The following is a 12,052-nucleotide window of genomic DNA, read 5'->3' as shown; positions in this document are numbered from 1 at the left end:
ATACAATTGATAAAAATAATAAAGTATGTATAATAAAATTAAAATATATAAAAAAATTTAAAATAAAATTTTGATTCAATGGTAAATTTAATATTTTACCAATGCAATTAGCATGTGTTCAAATCTCACCATAAATTTTTTTTAAACAAAAGTACTAGAGTACTCTCAAATAAAATAACTTATTTAAATATGAAAAAAATTTAGAAAATTATTATTTAAAAAAGAGGATACTTTAGTATGATAAAATTGAATCATTTATTAACTTATTTAGATCCCAAAATTATTATTTTAGAATTTTTTAAAATTTTAACCTTTTATACATTGTTTAGAATTTTTTTTAGAAAATATATATTTCAAAAATATATAAATTTTGAAATTTTATAAATATTTTGAATTTTGTTTTGTTTTTTTAGAGAGATTAATTTGTTCATTTTCAAAATTGATAGGGACCAAAGGCATATTTACACTGACCTATTATTTGATTGCCCGAGTTATATTTCAACCCGACTTGAACTCAAAATGCGAATTACTTATTCGAATTAAATAAAAAATCGAATAACTCAATTCAATTAAGGCAAAATTTAACTATCTAATTATTGTTATGAAATTAGTATTTAATTCAATGAAGGTGAATGTGACACAATAACTTTTGCTTTGTCTTATTATAAATTTAGATAATCGTTACAAAAAGGGCATTACTGGTGACGTGAAAAGTCGTGCACCCTATCTACCTTGTGGAAATGCATTATTTCCTTTTGGATTTTACCTAAAGCCCTGCACAATATCAAGATGGATGTGATACAACAAAGTAACTTTTGATTTTCGTATCAGTATAATAGTAAAAAACAAAACAAACAATAATTTCACTTACGTGGACCCATTGTTTGAATGGAAGATCTAACCCCTTATATTCGGCCCCTTATATTCGGCATAGACAATAAAGCTAAGTCTGAAGAGTTACAACGAACGATAATTAAAACAATTCTACAATTTATAATAACACTACTTTAAAGTTTGATAATGTTTTAACAGAAACAAACTAGTATCCCAAGAGTATCTTCCAACTAACTAAAACTACGAAAATAATTACCATGGTTAATAATACTAAACGATATAAAAACATATCCGAGCTCCTCATCTGCTGACCCGATCAAGTCAGTGATTCACCTTGAATTCATTCAACAATAATTGGATTAATATATCCGAAAGGACCCAACTATTTACATATTCAATAGAATATCGGTAAAACCAAGATATTCAAGTGCAGATGTTGATTCAGAATTAGGAAACAGTTCATTCAGTTACAGACTATAATCAGATGCAAAACAGAATAGAACAGATGTAGTTACTTAATACCAGCCGTTATACACCATCTCTAACCAACCTAACACACCAAATAGGGTATTTATTACATATCCAACCCTACACACTACTTAGTGCCGGTCTGACACATTTTAGAGATTGCAATCTAGCTGCCAGATTAGTACACGGATACTAGGGATTTAACAACTGGTTCAAAATAGAATACTTCCTTCTGATTCAATTCTCATCCAATGCATATGCATACTTCACATAACAGTTAATACAGAGTTCTATACGAATATTCAAATACAACTTATACTCGAATACAGTAGACCAATTCTAGCAATATTAGTCAAACACAATACACACATTGATAATCAATATTCAAGTTCCAGATCACAAAATATCAATTTATGCAGTTTAATTCAGTTCAAACGGCCTCACAGAAGGCTTGTATTTAGTTCAAGCGATGCTTGGAATATGGAAAAAAATCGTAAACTGGCCTACACGCCAGTGTGGTCTCACACAGCCTGGAACATGCCCGTGTCCTTATCCGTGTGTCTCACACGGCCTAACACATGGTCGTGTCCTTTGCCCATGTGCTTGCCCGTGTGTCTCACACGGCCTAACACATGGTCGTGTCCTCCACCTGTGTAATCCTTATTTTGTAAACAGTGAGTCACACGGCCTGGACACACGCCCGTGCCGTTCACCCGTGTGATCATTATTTTGTAAACAGCGAGTTACATGGCCTGGACACTTGCCCGTGTCCTTGTCCCATATGAACCCTACACTAATATGGCCAAACACGATCTGGGCACACTCCCATGTCCCTTGCCAGTGTGGGTAGTGAGTTTCACGGCCTATCACACGACCTGCCACACAGCTGTGTGGCGTTGACAACCATATTTTTTGGCATCCAAACTTCGTAAAAACTCTGGTTTTTGGTATGCACCTAAAATAGTTTTAACGCAGTAACAACGTAGAAGATTCCAAACACCTAAAATGAAAAGTCCAGCAACAATTAAACAATAATTCGAAACAAACGTTAAGATTATCATACCACCAAATTTGTCGAAACATTTCGAGACCTACCCCTAAACAACAACCAAACATATAATCAAAAGGGTTTGAACAGTTTACGCAAAACTACATTGGACAAGGAAGACAACAATCAATGTTTTCCAAAATTGGACAACCAATCACAGTAATTTAACACAACACAAACTTACCCAACAACAGTAGCATACAAGACGTGTAAATCTAAGCAGCGATTGAATGAAAGAAAAAGAAATAAAAAACTAAAAGGGAAAGAGACAAAAAAGGAAGAACAAAGGAAAGGGGAAAATAGGAAGTAGAAAGAAGAAAGAAGAGGGAAACATTTAATTTAATTTAACCACCAATCAAAATTCCAACATTAAGAAAAAAATATTACTTAACGCATACGCTGAGAGTCGAACACAGGACTAAACCGAATATAGAAGCTGAACCAATGAACCAACAAGCTAATTCTTGATACAGGTTAACACTGAATTAAAATTAAGTCGATGGCTTAGGAATAGAGGTTAGCTTAAATTAAAATAACAAAACTTTTTAAAACACAACTCAAACTCTTAACCTAGAACACATAAGTAAAGCACAGAACCACAGATACAGAAACGTAATTACGCTAGAATCCAACACTTAAACACTCAAATTTTTAGGACATGACAACTCTCTCCCTTTAAAACAAATTTTGGCCTTGAAATTTAACTGACTCAAACAAATACGGGTGTTGTTGATGAATCGAATCTTCAGGTTCCCAAGTGGCTTCCTCAGTCCCATGATTTCGCCAAAGGAACTTAACTAAAGGGACAATTTTCTTTCTCAATACCTTAACGTCTCGATCCAAAATCTAAATAGGTTTCTCCTCAAAAGTTAGATCCGGTCATATCTCTATCTCCTCAATAGGAACAATGTGCAATAGATCAGATCAATATCATTTCAACATCGAGACGTGAAATACATCATGAATTTGATCCAACTCAGGATGTAATTCTAACTAATACGCGATAGATCCGACACGCTTTAGAATATGATAAGGTCCAATAAACCTCGGGCTCAAGTTGCCCTTAAGACCAAACCAAATAACCTTTTTCCCCAGAGGCACTTTCAAGAACACCTGATCGCCAATAGAAAACTCAATATCTTTTCTCTTTAGATCTGCATAAAAATTCTATCGATCAGAAGCAGTCTTAAGTCGATCTCAAATCAGCTTAACATTTTCTCGGTCCTAGAAATTAGCTCGGGACCCAAAGCCCGACACTCACCTAACTTAGTCCAACACAGAGGAGTACGATTGTTACGACGATACAGAGTATCGTAAGGTACCATCTAAAACTAGACTAGAAACTATTATTGTATGCAAATTCTGCCAATGGCAAGTAATCCTCCCAACTACCACGAAAATCAATTACACAACCTCGTGGCATATCCTCCAGAATCTGAATAACCCGCTCAGATTGTCCATCAGTCTAAGGGTGATACGCAGTACTAAAGTCGAGTCGAGTGCTCAACGCCTCATGAAGTTTCTTCCAGAATCGAAAAGTAAAACGCGAATCCCTGTCTAAGATAATTGACATTGGAACTCCGTGCAGTCTTACAATTTCATAAACATACGGCTTGGCGAGCTTCTGCAACAAGTATTCTGTCCTGATAGAAAGGAAATGAGTGGACTTGGTCAATCGATCAACGATGACCCGCACCGAATCTTTCTTAGTGGGTGTTAAGGGCAGCCCACTAACAAAATCCATCATCACCTACTTTCACTTCAACAGAGGAATTTTAAACGGCTAAAGCAACCCTGAAGGTAACTGATGCTCAGCCTTAACCTTTTGACACGTCAAACAGTGTGGCACAAAGGTCCTTACCTCCCGTTTCACACTGGGCCACCAGTACAGTGCTCAGAGATCTCGATACATTTTCTCTCCACCAGAATGCATAACATAAGGGCTGCTATGTGCCTCCTGTAGAATCAATCGTCTCAATTCCTTATCGTTAGGCACCCAAATTCAACCCTTGAAGCACAAAACCTTGTCGCCATTCAAACTGAAATCCGATGATTCACCCAAATCAAGCTGACGTAGACGTTGTACCAGAGACTCATCACTTAGTTGTTTAGTTCAAATTTGATTGACCCAAGATGGCTTAACTTGCAGTTCAGCTAGCAAACTCCCATCCTTGAAAACAATCAGACAAGCGAACATCACTCTTAGTTTCAGTCATCGCTCTACAGCTAAGAGCATCGGCTACAACATTAGCCTTACTAGGATGATACTCTATTGTACAATCATAATCCTTAAGCAACTCAACCCACCTACGCTACCTAAGATTTAGGTCCTTTTAAGCTTTTAATGTGTTGGACTAGGGGTGTAAATGAATAGAATGTTCGATGAACTAATCATGAACCGTTCATATAACGTTCGTTTATGTTCATTTACTAAGCTAAATAAACGAGTATGAACAATTTTTTTTTATGTTCGTTTAATAAACGAACGAACACGAACAAAGGTGTGTTTGGTTCGTTATGTTGATGAACAAGCTCGTTTATAAGCTCGTTTATTGACTCGTTTATTTATTAATGATATTTTCTTATAAAAATATGAAAATAATATATGTGTGTATGTATTTATTGTTTGTTTGTTTGTTTATTATTCATTAACATTGTTCATGAATATGTTCAATTATATGTTCATGAACATGTTTATTTAATGTTCATGAACATATTCAATTAAGTTAAATGAACATGTTTGTAAACATTAAACAGGCAAACATGAACACACATATTTTTAAATAAATGAACATGAACACAAAATTTGAAAGTCTTAATGAACACGAACTAAACACGAACAAACTTAAAAATAAATAACTGAACATGAATAGAGATTTATTCGTTCAAACTCTATTCATTTACAGCCCTATATTCGACACAGTTTCAAACACAAATAAAACTGCTAAAAATACCTACTATAATGTTAAGGTTAAAGGTAAGGTAGACTTGCCTGCATCATATCACCCAAATTTACAACAAGAGCTCCATGGATAGACTTAACATCAAGCCATTGATTTTGCTGAAGGACTTGAAGTCCGCCGATTTGATCTTGTAAAAGTACAGTGAAGAAGCCGCTATCGGTGTGGCTGCCGGTGCCCAATGTCAAGTCTGATTCAGGGCATGGCGGATAGTAATGGCCAACCATAAGCAGTCCCTCACCGCACCCAATATCTTCCAAATAACTCCGGTTCAGCCCCAAAGCTTCCGAGAGCAGTTCTAACAAAGTCTGTCCTAATTTCATCACTCTATTCGAATACTCTATCATTATATCTCTGCAGATTGAGTTAGCGTCAGATATGATTGCGTAGCAAAGATCTCTGTAACACACCTCAAAGTATCCCTCCAATTGGCTGCTTCCGCCACATAAAGATCGAAATTACTATTATAAATCACTTTCCTGCTGTTATCTCGAGAATAAAACTCTTTCTTAGCTTCCTTATCTTGTTCATGAAACCTTCGAATTCCGTCAATCATTTCATCTAAAGTCGTCAGCGGAATCCCATGGTTGATAACGTGAAAGAAACCCCATCTCTCACAAGCTTCTCCAACTTTCTTCACTATTTCGTGACGTAAAGTTGGGTCATCGTCGAAACCAGTCAAGTCTATGATCGGGATTCAGCCATTGATGGAGCTTCGAGGTTTGTGGTCATGGATGCTACTGTTTCTCTCGAGCTTGTACTGTTGGTTGATGAAAATGGTTGGGATCTTGGATAAACCAGAATCTACGAGCCCTTTCACTCTTGATTTTGTTTCATCGAATGCTTTCAATTCGTTTTTCCGATTGTAATGGAATGCTTCAGTAGGTTCTAAGCCTGTTTCCGCCATTTTTAAGAGCTTTGGAGAATCTCTAACAGGGCTTATATTTTGTATTTGTGATGAAAAAGGTAAGGAGCACTTGGTGTTTTTATAGTTATTTTTTGGTGTTGAAAAAATCGTGCTAAAACTTATCACTTGTTTGTGGTCATGGCTTTCGGTTTTGATATTGTCATCAGTCACATACGTTTTATTGTTATGGCAAATACGTTTGATCAAAACTTTTTGTTATCACTTGCGTTTACGGTGATGGTTTTAGGTATGGTGTTGGGTCATGATTTATTTAATCATTAAAAAAATTTATAAAAAAAAACCAGTTTAATCGGTTTAACTATAAATTCAATAGGCTCATATAAATTTTCAAATCAATTAGTTTGATGTTTCTCTCTGAACCGGTACTTTGACCAATATCCAATCCAACCGGTCAATCCAGTCTAAATAACAATTATCGCATTAGGTGCACCAATAATGCGCATAGCATTCTAAAAGACAGAACACAAGTTTGAACCATGAAGATGATACTAATAAGAGGGACAATCAAAATATGAACCATAAAACAGACATAAAAAAATAGATACCAAAAAATATTATTTTATATTTAAGTTGTTTTATTCCATTTTGATTTATATGGATGTATATTGGTCAATATAAATTCTTGATATTTTAAATTAATTTTTAATATTTTTATTTTAATTATTTTATATTTATATTTTAAAATAAAATATAATCATCAAATTCTTAAATTTCAATTTTTTTTGAAAAAACATATAATGTATATGTATATAGAAGCAAATCCAGAAATATTTTTAGTGGGGCAAAAATTAAATTACAAATTTTTGAGAGGTCGAATATAAATTTTATCATGTATTAATTTATGATTTTTTTCGTTTTTGAATAGACTATAGAATATTTTTCATTTTTTGGAGGGGCCAATACAAAATTTTCCCTTATATAATTTGGGTGGCTAAAACTACAATTTTCTGATTTTTTGGGAGGCAGGCAAGACTAGACTTGTTCATGGGTCGGGTCGGTCCTCAAGTAAGGCTTTTTTTGCCCAAGCCTGGCCCAGCCCGAATATGCAAAAAAATGCTTTTTTTACGGTTTCTTTTTCTATTTTCTTGCTATTTTCTTGCTGTTTTCTTGTTATTTTGTTGCTATTTTCTTGTTGTTTTTTCACTATTATGTTGCTACTAGTTATTGTTTAGATATTGTATAACTCTTATTTTATTGTTAATTTTGTTACTATTTAGAGGCATTTGCTTGTTAAGTTGCACCTATCTTAGTATTATTTAAGTATACATGTTTTTTTTTTAATTTATTTTCAATTTATTGGGAAACATTTATTTTAATGTTTTTAGAATTTGTATGGTTAAATATTTTTTTAAATTATATAAAATAATATGTATATAATTAGTATGGGTGGATCGGGCCCAGGTTGTAGCGTTTTTATCCGAACCGAGCTTGGGTAAAATTTTAGAACCATTTTTCAGGTCGAGTCGGGCTCGGGTCTAGCAAACAAGCCTAAAATTTTGGTTGGGCCTAGCCCAGCCAATGAGTACCTCTAGATAGGGCCTCTATATTTGCCCCTGTATGCAAGTAAAAGAAAAAACTTTATATAAAAAATATATTTATAAATAATTATTTATCAATTAAATCGTAAGTGGAATGGTGTATGATTTACATATAAAATTTCGCTAATGTCAAGTTTGATCCTTAGACATATGGTTTAGTTTAAGTAGTGAGTTCTAGTTGTTTTATTTACATATGTTATCTAAAAATATTAAAAGACAAAAATACTATTATAATAATATTCATTACTTTCTTAAAACCTGATTTTTAAATCATTAACCAACAAAGTTAGTGTCTGGTTAACTCGTAATACTAACTCAACCATGCATTTAAGTTAGTAAAGGTATAAAAATATTTATGCGTACATAATCGGCTTATATTTACATTTTGTTGTTGAAGTTACAATTAAAATCACAATTGCAATCAATATGTTCTAATAACCACAATTAGATTGTTGACACATTTGGTGACAAGAAAAATTTTGTGATTGTTTCTGTGGCTGAAACAGTGACTACAACTTCAGGCATTGGTGCATTGTCGAACTTGCCTATTTTTAGAATTGGCATATTTTAGAACAAAAGCATTGGACTATTTATTTTGAAGATACTTGGATGAGTTAAAGCCTAAAACATGAAAACCAATTGAGCTGAAATTGAATACTTGAATATTGGTTTCTTGTGGACTAAGATTGGTTACTTACAGAACAAGTAAAATCACTTTCTATGGTTGAAGACTTTGAATTACATTAGCACTCTTATGGAATTATTATCCTATGTTGATTTTTAGCATTACTTTATAGAAAAATGATTAAATTATAACTCTTATGTAAGCAAAACTTAAGTAGTATATAAACTTAAGTTTTGTCTAGGTTAAAGACAATTGAGAGACCTAAAGTTTAAGAGAGCACAAATTTGTTCAAGAGAGGAATATTTATGTGTGCATTGTTTATGTAAGCAATCAAGAGAGCTTTTTGCCCTACAAAACTAAGCTTTCGAAGGGAAACTTAATGGGAGAGTGATCTGGTCTTTGTACATCGGTCACCCTCGCTAAATTGGTGAGAGTTATTCCAGTGTTAGGACTTAAATCATTGGTTGTACTATGTGAAAGATAATTAATCATTGCTCTGGGTAAGACCTCGCAGACGTAGACTGAGGTCGAACTGCGTAAACAATCTTGGCGTTCATCTTTACATTTTCACACTTTTGATTTCGTGGTTGTAACTGTGGCCACAGTTCCAAACACTATTTTAGCCATAGTTTCTAGTTTGCAAAGCAAGTATCCCCTCTTTTCTACAATTGGTATCAAGGCCTCTCACTTAACATAAATAGTGATTATCTTAGTTAATATGCTTGCTTACAATGAAAGGATCTTCAATCTCATGTCCCCCTATGCTCAATAGAGTAAATTATGCTTACTGGAAAGCTAATATGAAAGCTTTCATTAAGTCAACTGATGAACGAGCATGAAGAGTTGTTTTAACTGGATGGACTCATCATTTCACTAAAGTTGAAGATATAAAAACTTCCAATTCCGAGGCAACCTCGACCACTGAAGAAGAAATGACTGCTAATGCAAACTCAAAATCACTTTATACTATTTTCTATGGGGTAGATGCACAAGAGTTCAAGAGAATTTCTAAGTGTACTGAAGCCAAGAGGGCCTGGGAAATACTAGAGATAGTTCATGAAGGGACCAATACAATGAAAAAATCCAAGCTTCAGATGCTGACAACTAAATTTGAGACTTTAGGGATGTAGGAAACAAAGGCCATTGGAGAGTTTTATGCAAAACTCTATGACCTGGCCAATCAAGCTTTTGCCTTAGGAAGTGATTACTCAAACTCGAAGCTTATGAGAAAGGTTCTTAGATCATTATGTCACACCCGAATATCTTAAAGGACCCAATTATGTGGGAAATTTGGGACTTAATTGAACATATGGTAAGTTGGCGGACTCTATCAAGAATTTTGGGAAAATTGTGAACCAACAAGCAAATAGTTGGGTTCTAATTCTGGTTCGATAAACAAAATTTTAGCAACTTTTTTACGGCTCAATTTATAGAAATGAGGTCCCGATACCTCTTTTTCTAAAGTCACTTGACTTTTGGAACATACCATTTGAACTTAACTATTCATTCAAATAACATAAATTGTCAAATTAAAATTTATTAAATAATATGTTTGACTTGTAAATATTAAATAATAATATTTACAGTCTCACTCGTCGAATTTGTGAACCCGAAACCACTATTTTTGACACCGTTGAAAAATGGATTGTTAAGATAGCCTTTGTGAAGAATTATGAAGGGATAGCCTCTGTGGAAAATCCTACAATGATAGCCTTTGTGGCATACTCCAGATGGAATGCCCTTGTGGTGTGTCTTAATAGGACTCTCAATGAAGAACTTTGAAGGGATATAGAGAATTAATGGGTTAATATTAAAAATGTATGCTGAATAAGGATGTGAACTTAGTATGTTTGAAGGAAGTACCTATCATCTGTGTATGTGTTACTTCTTGAATCATGATGAGGTGTTGGCTCAAAGTTTGAAGGATGTAACTGATGTATCGAAGACATTGAATGAAAAGGAAATAGCTTCAGAGTAAGGTATAGTAACTAACGCGTGTAAAGGGATAAAACTTGAGGAAGCATTCGTAAGAGACAAGTTGAAGGTTAAGAATGATGAAATCATTTATATAAATTATCAATTGCAATGTGCAAATATCACTCAGGTAAATGATGTTTTCCTCACTAAGTTCTTATGAACTTTTCGATGTGTGTTATGTTATAGGTGAGTTGATGTGGGACTGCGCCAGGAGGGACGATGTTAGGACTACGCCAAGAAGTGGCGTATCGAGTTATTATGCATACAGAATGATTTTGGTGGTGAGTTCGAAGTCTGAATTGTTACATAGAAATCCATACTTTTAGGTATCTACAATAGATTAGGATTTCAATTTAAATATTGTTGTAAGTTAATTACCATGTGTTGTAGTTGTATTTTTCTTATTGTATATACTTATGTAATTTAGTTTGAAATTAGTAACTAAGAAGGTGTAATTAATTGTAACTTGTTTAAATAGATTAAGTTTTTGTATGTATTAGTTTGGTAATACCCAATATCCGGATCCGGCATAACGAATTGGGTTGAGGGTGTTACATGAAAGGTAAGTTCTTATGGAACTCACTACCCTTCTTTATTTAATAGGTTTGCTTATGTTATTTCCATTTGTATCTGAGCTTGAACATAATTTGAAATGTTGGTAAAAAAGTTGGCATACATGGCTAGCGAATGTGGTTGAATTGAAATGCAATGAAATAGGTAATTGATGTTATATCTATTGATTGTAACTAGAAGAATGGAAAAGATCATGAAATGTATCATTCACTCTATGTATAATTCAAGTTTTGACTCAATCGATGGAAATTGAAATTTTATATGCGACAATACAGGTTATGAATATGAAAATATGAATGATTAATGCCCATGTGAATGTAGTAAAAGGCTAGGATACAGTTGTCATGACAATAGGGTCATATGCACACTTGTGTACGTGATAGTTGATGATATGGAGATTATGACAGGTTATTTCGAGACCTATCATCTATTGTGGATCGTCGAGCGTTCATTGTCTCTACGGAGACCTTGGTGTGGTAGAGAGATGTATTTGAATATGTTTAAACATTTGATGCCTACAGGCTTTGCACTTTGGTGCCTTGGTGTGGTGTAATTCACCCGCGTGTTTGAGTTTGTTTTACTAGGGTTCCATTGGACAAAACATTAATATTGAACTTTGAAACGGAAAAATGGAAATGAACTGGATTTGATATGTTAAAAAGGGTATGTGACTAAAATGATAATAGCATGGATTAATGACTTAATGAAAATATATGAATTGGTGATGAACCTATGTGAAATGGTGCAAATTAGTGATGTTTGAGTTATGTTTATCGTGTTTAATGCATATAAATGCTTATGATTCTTATGTATGTTTTGTTGTGACTTAGAGTGCCATGTGCTAGCTAAATGTATGCCTAACCTTTGGTAGATAACATGTTCATCTATGAGCAAGGTAAGTGTTATAATTTCCATTTGAACTTACTAAGCATTGAATGCTTACTTATCGTTGTTTCTCCTATATGTAGATCCCTAGCTTGCGCAATTCACCACGTTGGATCAGGGTGGATAACATACCATCATCAAGATGGTATAAATATGTTCGTTCTAGTTCCTAATATTGTGGCATGTATATATAGTTATTTTGTTATGTAATTGATC

At 33.9% G+C, this 12,052-nt stretch overlaps 1 pseudogene; it reads right to left on the bottom strand.

The window, feature by feature from the left end:
* Positions 1-635: 635 nt before the first annotated feature.
* LOC105798791 (1-aminocyclopropane-1-carboxylate oxidase homolog 1-like) lies at positions 636-6,351 on the bottom strand (annotated as a pseudogene).
* Positions 6,352-12,052: the final 5,701 nt, after the last annotated feature.

The sequence above is a fragment of the Gossypium raimondii genome, chromosome 9 (genome assembly GCF_025698545.1).
Source record: "Gossypium raimondii isolate GPD5lz chromosome 9, ASM2569854v1, whole genome shotgun sequence".
NCBI classification, from domain to species: domain Eukaryota; kingdom Viridiplantae; phylum Streptophyta; class Magnoliopsida; order Malvales; family Malvaceae; genus Gossypium; species Gossypium raimondii.
Note: the sequence above shows the minus strand (reverse complement) of the source record. Positions and strands in the feature narration are given on the sequence as shown.